A 20,541-nucleotide genomic window follows, 5' to 3' on the forward strand; every position below is an offset into this window, starting at 1 on the left:
AATGACAAACTACTTCACAGAAATTTCTATTTACTCTTTTTTTTTTTTTTTAGAATCCATTTACTTTAAATGGGATATGGTGGGGCAAGTCTTATTGGTGACAACTGTTCTGTTAAGCTTTGAAAATAAAAACAGGGTACTGTGGGCTGGGCGTGCAGGTCTAGGATATGTGGGGCTCTGGGTTGGATCCCCAGCTTTGGGAGAGGAAACACACACACACACACACACACACACACAAAAGCAAATCCTTTTCCTAATAATACCCTAACCCAAAAAGGGACTATTTTTATTTTTTAAAGGCTATTTTTAAAAGCCATGCAGTTCCTTTTGATTGTGTGTGTACGTTTGTGTGTGTGTGTGTGTGCACCCACGTCTGGGGATCACACCCAGGGCCTCACATGTTCTACACAAACACTCTACCAGCAAGCTACACCCAGGCTGCCTATTAATTCATAAAACATACTGTCTGTGGTTTCAAGACCAAAAGTAAATGTGTCTACTAATTAAGGCAGGATTTTTTTCCAAAGACATACACAGAAGGTTCAGAAAGCTGGACTTCTAAAAGGCAGCTCCCTGCCTGGACAACACGGTTGTGTAAACTGTACTACCACTGGTTCCTCTCATCTCCATGGTTGGTGAGCCACAGAATGACAGCACCGGAACTTCTTCTGAAAGTCACCTGGCCCCATGAAATGAAGGGTAAGCTTAAGGGCAAGGAGTCCCATGGCTACCACCTCACTGTATGACATAAAGTAATGACTTAGCCTCTCCTTTCCTCAAATTCCTCACCACTTAAATAAGGAGGCTTACTCAGACTCAATCAAAGGTCTTATTCAAATCTAAAATGCCTACAAGGTATTTCTAATACCAATTATATATTTTCTCCATCAGAACACCCATTTATCTGAACCAAATTTAATATAATAAGCCTTCTCCCCTCTCCATGCTATCTTGCCTCCTTCTTTCACCTGTGATGTGTTTACAGCACACAATTCATTTTCAGCAGAATCTAAGCAAAGCCTTATTAAGAACGAAGAATATTCACTGGATATTACTCTAAAAATAATCAGAAATTGTAGGGCTCTTATCAACTGTTTTGAATGTCTCTAGGCCAACAATGTCCAGTGGAACTTACTATACCACATGGTTCAATACAATAACCACTAGCCACATGTAGCTATGAGCCCTTGAAAGGTAGCCAGTACAACCAGTATCTGAATTCTCACTTTAGTGAATTTAAGTCAAAGTCATACGTGGCCACCAGTGGCTGCTGCACTGGACAGTCCAGATGCACCACTACATTGACGAGCCACATTTGAGAGATTTTGATATGTCCTTAATAACCACCAAGATTTTGCTCTCTTAAAAACCTGTAATTTAACTTAATAATGTCAACGTGGTTAAAAGAGAACATAGGAATTTAAAAACTGAAGACTCTTCAAAAGGAGATTTAGTTTCTCCTTAATATTCCACAAATGATTTGTGGCAAACTTCCTCATACAACAGGCTTTTATTCAACGTGCTGCACTTTCATATCAACACAATTTCAAAGGATTTGAAACAATCTTAAAAGCTAAGTTGTGTGTGTCATACTAGGACTGTTTTCTTTTCCCATTCATTTATAAACTCAAGAAAATCATTCCACCTAAAAAATGTTATTAGGCACAAAATTTTTCTGGAAGGTGGGGAGAGAAGTCCACAAAGGTAGCTATTAATAAATCAGTGAAGTTATCAATGGCTTCTACGACACTTATGAAACAGGGAAAAAAGTTTGCTAAAGTTTTTATGAGTCCTTGGTGCCCCAACCCTTTATCCATCTGTGTCTAACCAAACGCTACAGGAAGGCAGCCTGGGACAGTAAAGTAAGACACTGATTTAAATGCACCTAATCAATCATTTTAAATAGAACTCAGGGGTAATAGGACAAACACCTCACAGAAAGCCACCTGAATGAGTGGCAGGGTTAAATCTCACATCACTCTTAAAAGAACAAGTGGCATTCCACTGAGAGGTTTTCTTGATGTTCACCCAGGTAGCTGTAAAAGTTGCTTATTTTGGCAAATGGCACGTCACACTTCAGACCTTTTCAACAACGCTCACTTTCTCCTTCCTATAAAAGAGACGGTCTTAAAAGAAATTCTGGGAAACAAAATTATACAAAGAAGTAAATTAAGATCACTCTGAACCCTAACACCCAGGGGAAAGGAACTTTTTTTTTTTACTTTTATTTTTACAGACTGCATTTTGACTCACTGTACACAAATAGGGTACATTTTCCTTTCTATGGTTGTACACGTATAGATTCACACCATTCATGTAATCATACATGTACATAGGGTAATAAATGTCTGGAAAAGGAACTTTTAAAGCTATGATACCTCCTGATCACTTCTCTGAGCATAGTTTTTGTGAGTTCATATTGTATTTAGAATTCTAGTTCTTCCCTTTTTGGTTCTGGGGTTTGAATCCACGGACACTTAACCACTGAGCCACATCCCCAGCCCTTTTTAATTTTTATTTTGAGGCAGAGTCTTGCTAGGTTGCTTAGAGCCTAAGTTGCCAAGGCTGATCTCAAACATGCAATCCTCCTGCCTCAGCCTCCTGAGTCACTGGGATTATAGGCATGTGCCGCCATGCCCAGCCCTAATCCTTTTTTCATCTAACATCATACAGAAGGCATTTCCTCATGTGATCACAATTCTTGGAGAATACACCTTGAAAGGTGTGTAGAATTTTTATTATGAGTAGGGTGATTTACTTGCCATGCCTCTACTACTAACCATTATGGGGTTTGGTTTTGGTTTTGATTGTGGATAGGGGCAGTTTTCGTTTTCACCATTATAAACAGTGCCGTGTTCATCCTCCTTGGACACAAACCCTACATTCTTGATGTTTCCTTAATACGGAATCCCAGAAGTTATATACCAGATCACAAAAGGGAGCCGCAGTCAAGCCTGTGAGAGAGAGAGAGAGGTCTAATCCCAGTCTCTCCCCAGCCAAGAACGGCTTCCTTCACCTTTCCATCTGATATTTAAATGACAGCACCTGCCACTGCAAGATGTCATACTACATGGCACCTCCTCCACCTCTGTCCTGTATTTTAACTCCAGGTGTATTTTATGGGTTTTTACCAGCTATAGATATTTCATCTCACCAAACTATTGTCAACATTTCACCAGCTTGCCCTGGAGTGGTCTCTTCTGACACAGAATGTCAAGTGTGGTTTTAACTTAGTCAAATCTATCAATTCACTTTATTTCCTCTAAAACTTACATTCTTAAAAAGTCCTCCCTAAGTGTAGGGGTGTCACAAACCTCACTCTTGGAGATTTCAGGTTCGACATTTAATTTTTGTTCAACCCGAGGTGCGTTTTATGCTCATGTATTTGTGAGCTGCACCTCTGAGTTCCTCCTCTTCCCTACCCCAATATCCTACGGAGTGTGTACACTCTGTCTTCGTCAGATACTACATCTTACACACCCAGGGCTATGTTTCAGGGCACTCAGTTTTCATCTAACTATGAGAAAAGTTGTAGAAATAGGAACTGTAACTACCATTCACATAAATCCCTTAGTTGAGCAAAAATTAAAACTGGGGTCATTTAAGGTAGGGACAACAGTGATTTCTGCATGGCTTAGGAAGCCAGTCCCTAATGCCTTTATCAGCACAGCACATTCTACTGTGAACAGAACACATCTCAAAGTGCACGCAGGTAGAGAGATTAGTGCATGTCAGAGATATTAACCACCATACCCCATATCCATTTCCTCCTATATCTCCAGCAGGGAACCACTGGCTACCCAAAAGACACTTCGGAGCTTTCCTTGCATCTAGATGAAATCAAGTCTTTAAGCTCTAGTCAGCAGGAAGTTTGCAGGACTAATGTGCCAGGCCGCAGGGTACAAGGGGCAGCCCAGGGTGCTCCTCCAACTTTAAAAGCACAGCAGAACCACCTGGTGAGCTTGGCCCTGCCCCAAGAGTTCCTGAGTCCCTAGATCTGGGGTGATGTCTGACCACCTGTATTTCTATCAGGTTGCCAGGAGATGTTGATGTTTATCTGGGGACCACACTTTGAGAACCATGGCTTGCTACATGGACAGGATATTATGTCAGGATTCTCCAATGGAAAGATATCTACCACAAGTATACTAGAAAAAAATAACACTTCTGAAAATTCATTTGAATATGAGGAAAGCAAGGTTGATTTTTCTAGAAATAGTTTTGCAAAGAAGATTCCTCATAGGATGCCAGTAATCTCAATTTAACTGTTTTAGAAAAATCAAGCTTGGCTAGACCACTAGTCAGCTTTCCCCTGCTGTGAAAAGAATACCTGAGATAATCAACTTAAAAAGAGGCAAGGTTTATTCTGGCTCATGATTTCAGAGGTTTCAGTCCACAGTCACTTGGCCCTGTTGCTTTGAGCCTGTGGCAGCACAGTTTATCAGGGTGAGGCAGGGGCAGCAGCCTCACTTCATGGCTGCCAGGAAGCAAAGAGAGAGACAGGAAGAAGCCAAGTCCCAATATACCAACATAACCTTCAGGGGCCCACCCCCATGACCTAACTTCCTCCCACTAGGCCCCACCCCTTAAAGGTCCCACCACCTCCCAATAGCACCATAGCCTGAGGACCAATCCTTTAATACACAAGCCTTTGGGGGACACTTCCAAACCACAGCCTAGAACATCTTGCTAAAGCCTCCATAAAAGTTCAGCAGAGTTACAGTGGTAAAAATTGATCATGTTATTCACGGCTAGGCCAATCTCAGAACAGATCTAAGTACATGGGCAAGTTGGTTTTTTTCCAGGCTTCAGTTGTCTCAATATAAAAGAAAATGCATTATGTAATTTCTAGGACTGTTTCTCATGATTCCCTTCACTGCAAGCAGATGAGTTTTTAATAACTGAGTTATATGTGCATATAATCTTAAAAGGCAAACAATTACAACAGGTGTTGGCGAGGATGTGGGGAGAAAGGTACACTCATACATTGCTGGTGGGGCTGCAAATTAGTGCAGCCACTCTGGAAAGCAGTATGGAGGTTCCTTAGAAAACTTGGAATGGACCCTCCATTTGACCCAGCTATCCCACTCCTTGGCCTATACCCAAAGGACTTAAAATCAGCATACTACAGAGATACAGCCACATCAATGTTCATAGCTGCTCAATTCACAATAGCCAGACTGTGGAACCAACCTAGATGCCCTTCAATTGATGAGTGGATAAAGAAACTGTGGTATATATATATACAATGGAATATTACTCAGCCATAAAGAATGATAAAATTATGGCATTTGCAGGCAAATGGATGAAATTGGAGAATATCATGCTAAGTGAGATAAGCCAATCTCAAAAAGCCAAAGGACGAATGATATCGCTAATAAGTGGAGGATGACACATAATGGGGGGGAGGGAAGGGTTAGTGTTAGGGTTAGAGTTAGGGTTAGGGAGGGGGCAAGTATGGAGGAAGGAAGTACTGTATAGAGGGAAAAGAGGGGTGGGAGGGGTGGGGGGAAGGGAAAAAATAACAGAATGAATCAAACAACATTGTTCTATGTAAATTTATGATTACACAAATGGTATGCCTTTGTGCCATGTACAAACAGAGAAACAACATGTATCCCATTTGTTTACAATTAAAAAAAAGAAAAAAAAAGGCAAACAATTCTAAGACTTGTACACTGACCCTCCCCCTCCAAAAAAACAGACCAAAAAAATCTCCTCCCCCATTTCCCACTCCCTGAAGCAACCGCCTTCAACTCTCTTAACTGCTTTGACCATCTCCCCTGACACTGAATAACAAGCTACTTCTTTATTTCTTTAGTTGTTGAAGGAAATTTTATTTTATTTACTTATATGTGGTGCTTATGTGAGAATCGAACCCAGTGCCTCACACGTGCTAGGCAAGCGCTTTACTACTGAGTCACAACCCCAGCCAGGAAGAGCTACTTCTTAATTTCTTAGTCTCTGTTGTTAGCAGGTGACACCCTACTAGTCACGAACCACCTTCCCTCTGACTCCAGGTACCCTTCCCTCCTCCCAGATCCGACCACATTTCCACATGGCTAGACCCACCACTGCAAAGCCACACCTGTGGTCACTCTTCCCATCTTACATGACTTTTCCCTGGAGCTAACAATGGTTTGTTTTCCCACATCCTTGGTTTTCCAATATGCTTATCACCCATTCAAATCCAAACTTTCCATTAACTGCCTAAAGCTCCTGTCCATAAATTGAAGTATATAGGCATTTTCTTCATTTCTGTTAGAAGCAGTGTCTCCGAGGGCCTCCTTCCTGCTCTGATCCGAAGCTTCCAAGCCTGGAACATGGGTGTAATCTTGAGACTTCCCTTCCCCTCCTTTCTTATGGGATTTCCTGTCTTCCTCCTTCTTGGTTCTTCCTCCTGTTGGAGCACATTCTCCAACATTTTCCAAAGAAAGGATTTGTGTGCAGAACTTGTGAGGCCCTTTTTATGGCTAAAAATGTCTTTGACCTATTTGGATATTTTAACCAATAGTTTAGATGGACAAAGAAATCTTAAGTCAGAAATACACCCTCCCTCAGATTTTGACGGGCTTCCATCCACTGCCCTCTAGCTTGCAGGGTGTCAAGTGTAATACCATCCTAAGTGCTGGATTTTTTTTTTTTTTTTAATGGCCAGTAATCCTGAAATGCGTCTAGTGTCTAGTGGCAATCTACTTGCTGGCTGGTGGACACTGAACGACTGACTCCTTTTAAACTGAAATTCATGGTCTTCGGTTCTCGGATATTTCATTGAGCTACTGCTGATTTCCTCATCTCTATTTTCTCTTTCATTCCGAAACTCCTTCATTCAAATGCTGGACCTCCTTAATTTCCCCTTTTACTTTCTGTCACTTCGTTTTTTCACTCCATCATCTGGGGTTATTTCCTCGACTTTCTCTCTAGCGCTGATATTAATATATATTAAAATCCAAAAGCTCTTTTCAATTCTCACAATATTACCCTTTATCACTCTATCCTACTCTCGCGACATAAATACATAATCATCTAAGCTTCTTCCCTGAGGCTATGATGTTTTCTCTTTTAAGATTTTCTTCTCTACAGGAAAAGCCATTTTTCTCCCTTCGTTACTTTTGGTGTCCACCACCTGTTAGCCGCCTGCTTCAGCCATCATACTACTTCGCTGTCTGCTTATGTTCCAGAGTGGGGAACAGAAAGGCTGAGAGTATCTTTCACAATGCGTGGAAGTTGCTGATTATGGGATTCACAGCACAGAGGCCTGGAAACGACAAAGCTAGTGACTTTAAGTCTCTGCTCTTTGGCTGATCAAAGCACCTAGAAAAGGATTCTCCCGGTACAGAAGGGTGAAGGCCTTCCACCTGCTGCCACTTTAGAATCAAGCATCCTGAACACACAGTCGGTTTCTTCCCCAAAGTTAGTAAGCACAGGTGAGAAGAAATCAGCCTCCCTCTGACATCCAAAGCAATAAAGGCAGGGCCAGCTCCAACTTCAGATCTTCGGGTCTGAGTCCATAAATGATCTTCTTTCTCTAACCCAGTTCTAATATACCACTGTTCCATCTTGATTTTTGTCTCAGTAAACGAAAGTGTTAAATTATTATTCTGCAACTGGAGTCATCCAAACTCAGGTGGAAAAGTGAAATGTTGTTGTCTGGTAAATAACAAAGCTAGTTTAGCATCAGAAATCACTCCTATCTCCACACATGAGGGCAGGTTCCCAAAGACTTCCTGCTCAAGAAAGGCTCCTGCAGACGTAACATTAAGTCAGCTTTCCAAACTGGTCTGCCTTAAAGTAGCATAAGAAACTGGCACTTTTATTAATTAATAATATGCTCATAATTTCAGGCTTGCTACCTCACAGTTATTATTTTTCACTGACTCAGAAAAAAGATAATATTCTCCTGGTAGAAAATAAAATGCAAAGTCTAAACTAAAAGCTTGTGAAATTCCAGACATGCTCTGGCTGCCCTTGGAAATCAAGCATGTCTAAATCACACTGAAAGCCACCTCATTTCACACTCCAGGAATTTCAAAATGAGCAGAGGAAACCTCATCTAAGACCTTTCGAAATATTTCAATCAAAATGGAAAATCACAAAGGATTCAGAAAGATGCACAACCAAATTTTGGACCAAAACTTGATCCCTAAAAAATCACAGCTTCCCTTTTCCTAAGAAGCAAGATGCAGAAAAGGCCAGGAATCACAAGTCTCCGAAAAAACAGATCTGAAAACAGCCCTGAAGATGAGAAGCAGTGTTGAGGGCCAGGCACTATTATCACGGGCTTCCCTCCCGGTTCACCCTCTCACAGATCACTCTGCTAATAATGCCTGAGTACATTTCTTCCCGACTTTCATCAGGCAACTCGTCTGCCTTTCTTACAGACAGGTCTTGCCTCATTCCACCGCAGCGTGAGGTGAGCTGATTGTCCGGGCGGAAGGTTTGTGGAGTGTTGCCATCCACCATATGCTCAGAGCTTGATTTACCTGGATTAGGACAGCAACTGACTCATCATTTCTCAACCAGGATCCAGGATTTTCACTCAACATAGAATGAAATCAGACACAAATTACTGCCCCTGTGTAAGAAATGCAAATTTTTGACCATCAGATTCATATCTCAATACCAGGGAATAAGCTATGTTGGGGATAATAGGCACTGGAGGAGTGAATACCAGGGCTGAAGCACCTGTTCCAGAACATTCTGTGTCCTCTAATCCATGGTTTTCACTGGCACCTCTTAAAGCTCCCCCTCAAACAGCATATATTACAGGGTGTGTAAGATAAGTTCAATCAGTTGCTCATGAATGTGCAAAATAAAAATAAGAGACTTCCACGTTACTTGCTCAAGAGGAGTAAATCTCCAAATGCAGACCGTTGTGCACTACCTTGAAAGTGCATTTATTTATTGATCATTTATCTACAAGTTATTGTTTTACTATAAAGAATGAAGCTGGGAAATACCCAATTAAATAGCATTTCAGGTTGAAAATTTCTTACCTGAAAAGAGGGATATTCCTAAGACTATAAGTGTTTCAAGTTTTGGATATTTTTTTCAGATTTTGGAAGATGTGAATATTCATAATGAGTTATCTTAGGGGTAGGACCTAAATCTAAACATGAAATTCATTTATGTTTCACAGATAAAACACCTTACATATATAGCCTGAACGTGATATACAATATATTAATAATGTTTTCCATGAAACAGAATTTCAGGATGTGGAATTTTCCGTTTGTGGTATAACGCTGAGGCACTGGCTCTCAAAAAGTTTCAGATTTTAGAGAATTTTGGACTTCAGATTTTTTTAGATCATGGATGTGCACAATGTATAAATATCAAAAGCAATCAAAGAGCAATCTAGGCTTTCTCGTATCAGTAATTTCTTGTCCCAGAAATTTACATCCAGAGGTAGGCAAGCATAAGACAGCTCAGATACAGGGTCTTATAAAAGGAGCATTAGTTTTAGAATTAGCACAGATGTCATCACCTGGGTTCTGACATCTTGGACAACTCCAAAGAGGATCTCCCCATTACCTACCATGACTGAGAGAAACATCACAGCATCAAGCCAAGCTAAGTAAACTTCATCCACAATAGATCCCTGTCTATTACACATGGCACATAACACATACAAGTCAGTTTGGTAAATGAGACCATGTGTTGTATACACCTGGTCATAAGAACTCAAAAAGTTAGGAAACTTTCAAAGAAGTCTTCTATAAATTAAACATGTATAGATAATGTCAAGTAATGAGCAACTTTCTGGGTGAATTTTATGAATTGACTACTCAAGATAGATGCACAGCAATAGTGTTCAAAATACCAAAAGAAACAATACCTCACTCAGTCACCCAAAAAGAACAATGAGCAGTCCCAACCCTCCTTTGCAGCAAAGGTCAAAGAGCAGCCCTGGACTACAGAGGTCCGCGGTCTAGCTGGGGAGTCATGCAACTGGAGGGCATTTCAGGTGTTTATTTTTTGGAGGGCATTTCAGGTGTTTATTTTTTGGAGGGCATTTCAGGTGTTTATTTTATGGAGGGCATTTCAGGTGTTGATTTTAATTCAAAAAACTAAACATACATCAATTTTCACAAATCATACCACTTAAACGCACAGGAAGTTTACTCTCAGCAAACTGAAAATTATGCAAAGTAAATAAAAACATTTGAAAAAATGTCTTCTGGCGACGGCAGAAGACAGAGTTAGACAGTATGGTGATATCACTTGCCATGTACCAGCATGAGTCCCTGGCCTTTTAATGGGGAGCAACACCATTCTCAGCTATAAAACAGAGGGACCGTTCTGGAAGCTCTTCACATCTCACCCCCCACTCAAACTCATGAGAGAATCTGGGTTCTCACTTCCCTTCCTTATTAAAGCTAGGTGTACAGAGTAAAAGGGAATAATACAGCACCCACCAGTATAAAGCAGGGACTCGGGAAGGGAATGTTCACCATGGCCCGAGCTGGATCACTAAAGATTTCAAGGAAGAGGTGGGTGTGCGCTCCGCCATGAGAAACCTACAGAGCTCCCACAGAGAGAAGGGGCATGAGGAGTCCAAAGAGCCCAGGCCAGGCAAGAGAGAGAGGTGAGGTCAGACTCCAGGGTCCAGAGCCTATACCCAGAATGGCCAGGAGACACCCAGTAAGAAGAGGGCAGATGGCAAACAGCTCTAAATGCCCAGGCTGGCTGTTCAGAGACTCCATCAGCTGGGCTGTATGACTACACTGAGGTTGATGGTGGCAGAGGGAGAAAAGGGGTGTCCTGCACTTGACAGCCAGTGGGAAGACTGCAGCACAGTATTACAGACAATGAAGGACAAGGCTGCCACACGCTGTCACTACTCCATGCAGAGCCTCCTCCCAGCAGAACGTCAGTGCCCCCACGGGCGTGTTCCATTCCAGAGTCGGCTAGTTTTCAACAACAGGGCCACAGAGAGTCGAGGAGGGAAGAGACAGGCAGGGAAATACAAAAGTTGCTCCATAGCCATCAACTTCCATGAAAATGACGGCATCCAACCGTTCGCATCTCCCAACCCAAAATTGGGGACGCACACTTGGCAAGGATTAGATACACGAGGGCAGGAGGCCTCGAAGGCTCTTGAAATCTGTCGGATTCAATAGGAAACCACCAGCAGCTGCATTCTGCTGAACGCCTTTTTCTTTTTAATTAGCACATGGACATGAATGCTTCTCAGAAGAGCTGGCCTGGCTGAAGGCCGCCTCCTCTCTGGCTCCCTCCTCCACTCAGTTAAGCAAAGCCCTCTCCTTGGAAACTCGCCTGCCAAGGAACAAATGTCTCAAAAATCAACATGGCCACCGCCCCTCAAAACACCTAAGACCCAAGTCTCTTCCACACACACCTTTCTCACACTGTTGGGACTTTAAAAGCTTTTCCTTCATTGGACCAAATGGAAAAGTAAGGCCACGGGCTGCAAGTCAGAGGAATACAGACCAACCAGGCAGGATAAAGTCTACATCTCCCAACCACTAAATTCACATCGACCTGTCAGCGTGAATCCAAGCAAACAAATCCAGGCAGCAGTGCCAGCCCAGCGTGACCCACTGGACGGCTTTCAAGTGGGAAGGCTGGGTTTCACATTGACCAACTGTTTACAAATAAAAGAATATCATTAGGAAGAACAATCACGGCTAAAACACAAGCAGATGAACTTTCACTTAGGGCGTCAACCCCAACAATATGAATTAATAAAAGCAACAGTCTGCCTGGAAAAATAAATACTTGCCATCTGGGTTTCTCATCCTCATGACTATCCTTCACCTCTGGCCTCCCCTGCTGGGTAACCATCTCGGGATCAAGCCCCATCCTCCCTCCAGAACTCCTTCCTGTGACTGTCCAACTTCCCGGCCTTTAGAAAAGCAGAGCCAGTTTCCCACCTGCAGAAAGGAATGCAACCATCACCCTGGGACGAGGTCAATTTGGGCATTGTGTTTTTTTGCTCTATTCTCTTTTTTGGTGGGTACGGCGGGGGCGAGGGGTACCTTCTTTGCAACACTGCATTCACAGGGGGACTTCTCCAAGTTCTCTCCATAAGCAGTGAATCTCTTTCAGGCACAGTACCAACTGTGAGGCTGCTTAGAACAGTCTCCTATGAATGTCTGTCTTCTTTAATTGAACAGCTCTAAACTAAGCCACGCACCAAGTGGTGCCATCTTTTATCAGTGGCAGGTCCCCTGTGCTACTGCATGCCCGGTGAGCAGCTTTGTTGGTACACAGGCAAGAATATGTAACCTTCCAGGCTATTGAATATGTAACATTAAAAATACACCCGCTCAGAGGGAGACATCCTTTCCAATCTGGAGATGGAGAAAAAGAAAAATGACTGCAAACACAAATGCAGCTTCTGTGATCGTTAAGCATGTACCTTGAGTCGGGGAGATTTTTCTTTAATAAAAAGTGTATTTGTCACAAAGCTGTAAGAGTAAACACGTCTTTTCCCTTTCAAAGCAAGTTTTTACGATAGATATATGCCAAGCAAGAATTCTATTAGGCCATTCATCAATGGGAAAATCGAAACTAGGGGAGGTTTAAAAATAAAGTGACTTAGCCAGGGTCACACAAAAAACTCTGAACTCTTGGGCTTTCAGGATGTGGTTGATTCTAACTATCAGACCACAGTTGACTGATTAGTGATTTAGTACACTTCCTAAAATAAGGTCAAAAGGTGATTTCTATGAAAATACAGTCACTTGATTTGGCAACGTTGGACTTTTCCTCCAGTTAAAAGAAGTGAAATTAATTTCCATTCACACAGAATAAAGGCCCTTCTATTCACCAGCCTCATAGCCTCAGGACAATCATGCCAGGAAAGGGGTCTACAACTCACCCACGAGACCACAGGGCAGGCACGTGACTGTGTTTACATGGGGCTCCCATAAAGAACAGTGTGTGTTTTTTGTTTCCAGTTTTCTACATGAGAAATAATCCAGTAAAAGGCCAAACACTGAAGCTGGATCTAAAAGATGGTCCGTGTCAGGAGCAACGTGACTTAGAGGGAAAACCCCAGCTCTCCTCTGCCTGCCTGCAATTTCTCCACCTCCCCCAGACTTGAGGACTTCTAAAACTTATTCTTGCTCTCATTAGTGGAGAGGAAATTGATTTACATTAATGCCACTGATTTTATAATCAAGATGAAATTTCAAAAATTCAACATGTTTCAAATCTTTAATGGTCGAATCATCTGGCAGTAAATGACCTTCTCTCCTAACCCAGGAGCACTGATTATTTTCAGTTCCTTTAAAAATAGCAATTTCAGTTTCATTTATTTAAAAGCTCCACTCTCCCAGGATCATTTAAACTTACCGCAAAAGGAAAATGCTCTAATCTTAGTCTATTTCAAAATTAAGTACTAAAGACAAACTGTTTGCATGGCCCTATATAACCTATCCAAAGATTCAATTTCCTTATCAATAAAACAAATACCACAGCAGCCACCCTATAAAGATTAAATGATTGAATGTGTTCAAGTTCTAGGCGCAGTGTCTCACACATCAATCAAAGATGCCGGTCACCCTCTCAAGACAATGAAATACACCAGGACTCAGATCCCAGCTCTCTATCACTGACTGTGTCCTCCTGGGCAGGTTCCACCAGCTCTCTAGAGCCTCAGTGTCCTCTATAAAATGGGGGTGATAAAACACTCATTAGAAAGGTGAAAAACAAATAGAAAGCAATAAGAAGAGTGGCTAGCGAACAGGAGGTATTTAAATAAGCAGCTGTTATTTGTAGTTTTAAAAGTATTTGAAGACGGACTGAGGTTGTAGCTGAGCGGTAGCACACTTGCCTAGCATGTGTGAGGCGTTGGGTTCGATCCTCAGCTCCACATAAAAATAAATAAATAAAAATAAAGGTATTGTGTCCATCTACAACTAAAAATATTTTTTAAAAGAAGAAATTTCAAGAAGTCCAGTACACTGGCCAACACCTGTAATCCCAGCAAGTCAAGAGGCTAAGGCAAGAGGGTCACATGGGCAGCTTAGTAAGACCCTGTCTCAAAATTTAAAATTTTTTAAAAAGATCTAGGAAGGTAGCTCAGTGGTAAAGCAGACTCTATAGGAACCTGCACTTGGGATTTCAGACTCATAAAGTGGTTCAGTTCATATGGAAGTTTTGACTGAAATGGGGAGAAAAGAAAAATATGCTAAATTCAGTAGGATTTGTGTATTTTTCTCAGCCAATAAAACTGCAGGGGAAAATTCACAGGACAAAAACTGCCCCTCCTCTCATCACGCAAGCTCCACACCACTCTTGTCTAATCGCAAGGGCTAACATTATCTGCCCTACTTTGCACAATTCACCAAATGCTTTAACAACAAGGGCCTGTATCTACCAAAATGTGTCCTTTCTGTTTTTTTTTCAGTTAAAAAAAAAAAAAAAAAAAAACAGAAAAGCACAATGGATCCTTTCTTTAATCAGTGTCAAAAACGTCTATCTCACCACATGCAGGGAAGCCTGTGGGAGTGGTCTCCTGGCTAACATAAGGGATCCACCAGCAGCATACAGTGAAGCCTTAGCACTCTAGAATTCACTACAGACCAACCAGATGGGCGGTGTTATGGTGGCGTCTTTTCTTTGAACAACGGTGAATGGAAGGCGCAAAACCAAACCCCAAGAAACTTAACTCGTAACCTTAAATGAATTACGTAACATTCCTCATTACTATGTAAGTTTGAACCAGAGCATCTTTCCTTATTAACAGCATACAGGACTGCCTATTAAACATTCTTGTTTACACTGACTTAACACAGCCAACACTTACTTTAGCCAAAAAGCTCATTTCCCTTAAGAAGTATCCCAGGAAATTATTACAAAGTCTTACAAAGAGAGGAATTGCTGCCCACCGGCCAAATCCAAAGACGGGGAATGGAAAACCCTGAGCTTCCGAGAGGCCCCTTCTCTCCCTGGTCACCAAAAGGTTGCAGTCACCCACCTAAACTTTAACAGTAGCCAGTGAGGCCCAAACACCTTCCTGTCTGGGACGGTGGGCACAGAGTGCTATTTGGTATAGACCTTTCTAGACTTGGGAATTAAAAGTAAAATCAAGTGAGTTATTTCTTCAAGGCTTGCATTCAAAGACACGCCAATCCAACTTGGCCCAGGCCACGTGGCCCCGCAGTCAGGTGTGAAGCAACACACGCACAAGCCTTCGTTTTTCTCTCCAATCCACCTTTTCCAGAATACAAAGGAAAACATGGCCTGTGTGGAGCTTCCAGCACTCTCCTTCTGCACAGTGAACTACAACCCACCAGCTGCTTTCACAAGCATTGTATCACATGACTGTCACCTGTCACCTACGGCCAGTCGTGTTTTCACTATACTCTAGGGAATGGAGTCCAACAGAAGAATCACATGGGCGTTCATGTCAGCAGCGATGTACTGAATCCCAGGATTCTGTTTGTTTCCCAAAGAGAAACATGGAGATCACTGAGTGAGGTTCTAGTCGAATGTGGTTCTTTTGTAGATAAGAAAGCTGAAGCCCAGGGCAGGGGTGCACACCTATAATCCCAGAGACTTGGGAGGCTGAGGTGGGAGGATCACGAGTTCAAAGCCAGCCTCAGCAAAAGTGAGGCCCTAAACAACTCAGTGAAACCCTGTCTCTAAATAAAATATAAAACAGGGCTGGCGGCTGGGGATATGGCTCAGTTGGTAGAGTGCTTGCCTTGCAAGCACAAGGCCCTTGGTTCAATCCCCAGCACCGAAAAGAAAAAAAAAAATAGGGCTGGGATGTGGCTCAACGGCCAGTCAAGGGCCCCTGAGTTCAATCCCAGGAACCAAGGGAAAAAAAAAAAAAGAAAAAAAGCTGAAACATTTGTCCCAGGTCACACAGCTAAGCAGAAGTCAGGCCTTCTGATGTTCCCCTCTTCCTGGATGGATCCTGTACCACCAACCCCATGCACAGGTTGACTTTCTGTTTTGCTATAACAAGAATAACTTCCCTAAATTTTTAGATTTGTAGAATGGGGACAGTAAGTTGCTGCCAAAGCAATGTAGATGTAAGAACATTAGAAAAATCACAAAATGTATAATGAATTACAGATCCCAATATCATTTTGGCAAACAAACCTTCAGAAGTTCCTAGGTTACACCAGGATAAAAACACCTCATGACCCCCACACCATACATGAACTCTAGAAATTCTAAATAGTGAAATACAATGAGAGGAAATGTTGTCCCTATCTTTTATACCAGAACTGGAGGTCATTCAAATCCCACAGTGGACCTTTCTTGTTAAAGTTCTTGTTACTTTACTGTTAAGTAAAAAAAAAAAAAAAAAAAAAAAAAAAAAGTTACTCTTTTAGTAAATTTTTACCTTTTAGCCTGAAGTGTAGGCTCTGGAAAGTTTGAATTTTCATTACATGGACTTGTCAGACCTGGTAAGCATCCTGTATCAACTAAACAATCTCATGGACTTGTGCTTAAAAGGATGTCTCCATGGCTTTGTATTTCTTCTCAAAGTCCTTTAGGGGCACTGGAGTGTAAAGAAAAATGAAAAATGCCACCTCAGATAGAATGGACAGAAAAGGGATTTGATGAACATTTAATAATCCCAGGAAAGTCTTATAAAAAGGAACAAGGGTGAGTCAGGAACCGAGTCTGCTTTTCACCCCCCTTGTCAAAAATCATGGAGCTAGTCATTTATACCTAGAAAGGCTTTAAAAAAAAAAAAAAAAAAGTTCACAATTTCTGCAAAAACACACGAAAAGAAAAAATTCTCTGGTCAATTACTCCCATCATTAGGGAAAATGCATCTCCCCAGGGGACTGCTTGTTTGAGGACCAAGGTGCCAGTATCCCAATTGGAAATGGGAAATACTCAAGTTCTCACCTCAGCAGGTCTTGGCTAGCTAGCACTTACAGAGCAACACACATCAAAACAGGGTAACGGGGTGCTCTACTGCTCTTTTCCCTAGGATGGGGGCTGCAAAGACCCCCTGCCTCTGGGCAGTGTTTTACACCCACTCAGGAATGGGTCCTTCTTCAGGGAGTAATAACTTCGGAGAGGGCCTGGTTCTTAGGGTACACAGGCATTTCTCCAGTCCCCCTCACAGGCAGGCGACTTGGTCCCAGCAAACGGGTTAAGATAAAGATCTGAGACGGTATTTATTTATGGCAGGGAGGAAGCAGTGTGTGTGCAAATTTAATGCTTAGTAGGGAAAAAGTAGCAGATCTCCTATCTCAAAGGAGGGCCTGGCCAACAATTCCTTCTGACCACCAAGGTCTCTTGTCTCTCCTTCCTCCTCCCTCTTACCCGCTCAGCCTCCTTCCCCACCCCCAACCGCCTCCCTGGGAAATGAGGCCGAATTTCTAAGCCTGTTTACGCTTTTCCTCCGACCTGGTGGAACCAGGATCCATTCACTCCTTGTAGACACGCCAATCGGTCCCCCCAGGTCCCCTGGCTACCGTGCAAGGGTGGAGGGGTGTGGGAGAGCGGAGGGCAGCGGTGATGGTTCCGGATCCAAGCGATGCGGGCCCTCGTCGAAAACGGTTTCCCACCACTGAGCTCGGGATCCGCCGCGGCTGCGCGGCAGGAGCCCTCCGAATGCGGCGCGGGGGCGGCGCGCGGGCCAGGGAGCCCAAAACCCTCGCACAGCGCGGCAAGAGACACGCAGGCGAATCTAGGGGACGCAGGGACCGGCGAGAAGTCGGAGCACCGCACGACGAGGCAACGGACGTCGCCTTGCCTTCCCGGAATCCCACCCAACTCTAGAAACCCAAAGATCCCCAAAATTCCAAAAGCGAAACTGCGAGCAGGTCTCCAGAAGTTTGGGAATGGTCTCCCAGGCTTTCCGGCGTCGTCTCTGGACTGCTGGACACTGCAAACGCAATCAAGGACGAGGACCAGTGGCAGTGGCCATCGCTCCGCACGGCGACCATTCGCGTCCCCGGGGACTTCCCTCGTATTTTTAGCAGTATAAGTCTCCAGCCCCAACCGCTGCAGCGCCCCAAACCCCCTCGGTGCTGGGGCGGTGGTCGGCTGGGCTCCTGCAGCGTCTTGAGTTCCTCCCCGCTCCCGCTCCTACCCACAAAAAAGGAAAACTTGGGCCCTTCGAGAATCCTGTGGAATGTTCTTTGTAATCGACTGTATACTCGCGTCCACCGCCCTGCTCGGTGCAAAATCGTGGGCTTCGGGAGTTGTAGTGAATTGTGCCCTTGTCAGCGGCGACGTCAGGAGGACGAGGGGAGGGGTACGCGGCTGAAACTGCAGTTTACCAGGCAGAGCCATTTTAGTCTGGTCTCCACCTCAGCGGAGCCCACGGAAGAGCTGTCCCCGGGAGGACGCGCCGAAGCGCAGGCTGGAAGAGCCGGGGACGCGCCGCGCGCTCCGTCCCTGGGGTGGAGGGAGAAATGCGTTTCGGTTCGCGCGTCGCCAATCGCTCAGCCTCGCCGCCCAGGTGGGAGGGAAAAACCTGCCTCGGGGTCTCCAATCCCCATGCTGATTGCCCCTACCCGCCACCTACCCGACACTGGAGGGAACCAGCCCTTCCGACAGCACGTCGTCCATCCAAGTGACCCTGTAGAGCACCCCCCGCCGTGGGCCCCTTAAATGCCCCGAGACCACGTTGCTGCGGTAACTACAGACCTGGCCAACACTATCTTTTTTAACCATATCATTTAAAAACGTCTCCTAACATTTGGCCACTAAACGATCAGAAGGTTCCCTGGACCTGCCCTCGCCTGGCTCTGGGGACAGCGCGCGACCACCGCGTGGCCCCCACCCCCCTTCCCGGGTCTTTTCCGTTGGCACCGCCGCGCGTCCAGCGCCCGGCCACTGAGTCCTGGACACGGGCGACCCCTGTCGGGGACCTCTGTTCCTTACTAAACTACGTTCCCGCATTCCGGGTGGCTTTTCTCCGAGCTTGGGTTTGCTAGCGTTCCCTAAGACTCCCCTAACTGGCTCTGATTTTGTGTCCAAACGCCATTCCCAGACCCTCCAGGCCCAGTATTCGGGCTTTTCCTGAGCACTTCGCCGCCTGCTTACACCCCAAGGATAAAGTCCTGCCCACGAGCCCTCCAGGGCTGGAGGTGCCCCTCTTGGCTTGCCCTCGGTGCCCAACCTGAGCAAGGGACGATTTCCTCCTAGAATGGTGTCACCCATCCCCCACGTTCCCTAAAGCGGGAAACCCAAAACTTAACAGGACAAATCCTCACCTTGACCCTATACGACTTTCGGCAGAGGTACGAATGCCCCCACCTATCTATCTACTCCGCCACTCTCTTCCTCCGCACACCCTCAATAGTCCCTAACTTCCCACCGGAGCGCGAAGCGAAGGGAAGCAGGAGCCCACCACTAAATGCAGCCCACACAAAATCCCACTGACGTATGCAGCACTATTGCACCCAACACCCTGGACAGTCCTTATAATAAGCACCTCCTTGCTCCGCCTAATCGAGGGTTTACTCGCACAGGATCCAGCACACAGAGGGAGGGAGCGAGCTCGTCTCCTAGAAAACCGAAATAAATCATTCCGTCTGCCCTCCTGTATTTTGCACCACGTGTCAGCAGTTTGTCACGTCAAATCGTGGCAGGGTCTGGTTCCGAGACGCACACACAACACACACACATTTGGGGCGATTTTCTCTAACACCTCCCCCGGCAACTGCACCTACAGGCATGCACACTAATCCACGGACAACCACGGCAGTTGCGGTTGGATGCCCTGGTCCCGGCCAGAGGCACCCCTCCACCCTTTACCCTCTAGCAATGGACTTGACACACAGACTCTAACCACGGAAAAAACTGGGGCAACTCGTTCCCTGTCTTTTTTCCCACTTAATTCGCTAAAGCGGCTCCTGGGGTAACCAAAGAGAGTCGAAAGTAAGGCGTGGCCACTTCGGTTGGGTTTTTTCCCACCTCAAAACCTTTATTTTCAGTTTTTAAAAGCCACCTTAGCCCGCCATATTGAAACCGGCACGGTGTCTAAAGACTCCTTCCCGGCTTGTGGCAGCGCTTCCAAGAAAACACAAGTAGAAATGGGGCTCTGGAGGTGCGTCTGACCACCCGAATCAACCACTTCCCACCCCAAAGAATCTCCCTTCCCTGGTTAATCCCCTTCCGCCGCCCCGGGTCACAATCAATAAATACATCTAGCAGTTCCTACAGTTCCTTTTGGGAGAATTTCGGCAAGACACATGTACATATTAAAAAACAAACTCCAGAGACTGATCGGGTTAGTAATTTTGAGAGGAGGTCTCATAAGAGTGGACAACAGGAAAGCCCCAAGTGACATATTACTTGAAGGGGGTGGGGGGATGAACAAAAAGATCGTCCTCGCTGGAGCCCGCTCCGAAACTACTACTGACAATTTCATTTCAGTGACACAGGCAAATGCCTCCAAAGGGGCGATTCCAAATGTCTGTACGATTTTTTTGCCCCTTTGCTGGTCTCCTGTCTCCCCTCCCCACCACCTTCTTCTCCCCACCTCCCCAAACCTCCAAACACACACTAAAAGGAGTCTCGCGTGCGGAAGGGACTCGGGAGCGCAGGGTAGTAGCAGGGACAGCTTCGTCGCTAAAATGAGTG

The 20,541-nt window shown here is 44.6% G+C and overlaps 1 protein-coding gene and 1 long non-coding RNA gene across 6 annotated transcripts in view; one reads left to right on the forward strand and one right to left on the reverse strand.

Moving 5' to 3' along the window:
• SFMBT2 (Scm like with four mbt domains 2) overlaps window positions 1-20,541 on the reverse strand; it is a 213,509-nt gene that overhangs the window by 190,106 nt on the left and 2,862 nt on the right. The window contains exons 1-2 of one of the 5 annotated variants that reach the window (XM_079108104.1): window positions 17,353-20,339; window positions 16,331-16,489 (exon numbers count right to left, since the gene is read on the reverse strand). The exons of 3 other annotated variants lie outside the window; for them this stretch is intronic. The gene's annotated coding sequence lies outside the window, so the exon portion shown is untranslated. Of the gene's footprint in view, window positions 1-16,330; window positions 16,490-17,352; window positions 20,340-20,541 lie in introns of those variants that run through there. One more of the 5 variants, XM_079108105.1, reaches the window with a different exon arrangement.
• Window positions 5,671-16,241, forward strand: LOC306642272. Its single transcript, XR_013758462.1, has 3 exons — window positions 5,671-9,967; window positions 10,049-15,613; window positions 15,714-16,241. It is a non-coding gene; the product is annotated as an uncharacterized lncRNA (long non-coding RNA).

This window comes from Sciurus vulgaris, assembly GCF_902686455.1.
Source record: "Sciurus vulgaris genome assembly, chromosome: 12".
Classification (NCBI taxonomy): Eukaryota; Metazoa; Chordata; class Mammalia; order Rodentia; family Sciuridae; genus Sciurus; species Sciurus vulgaris.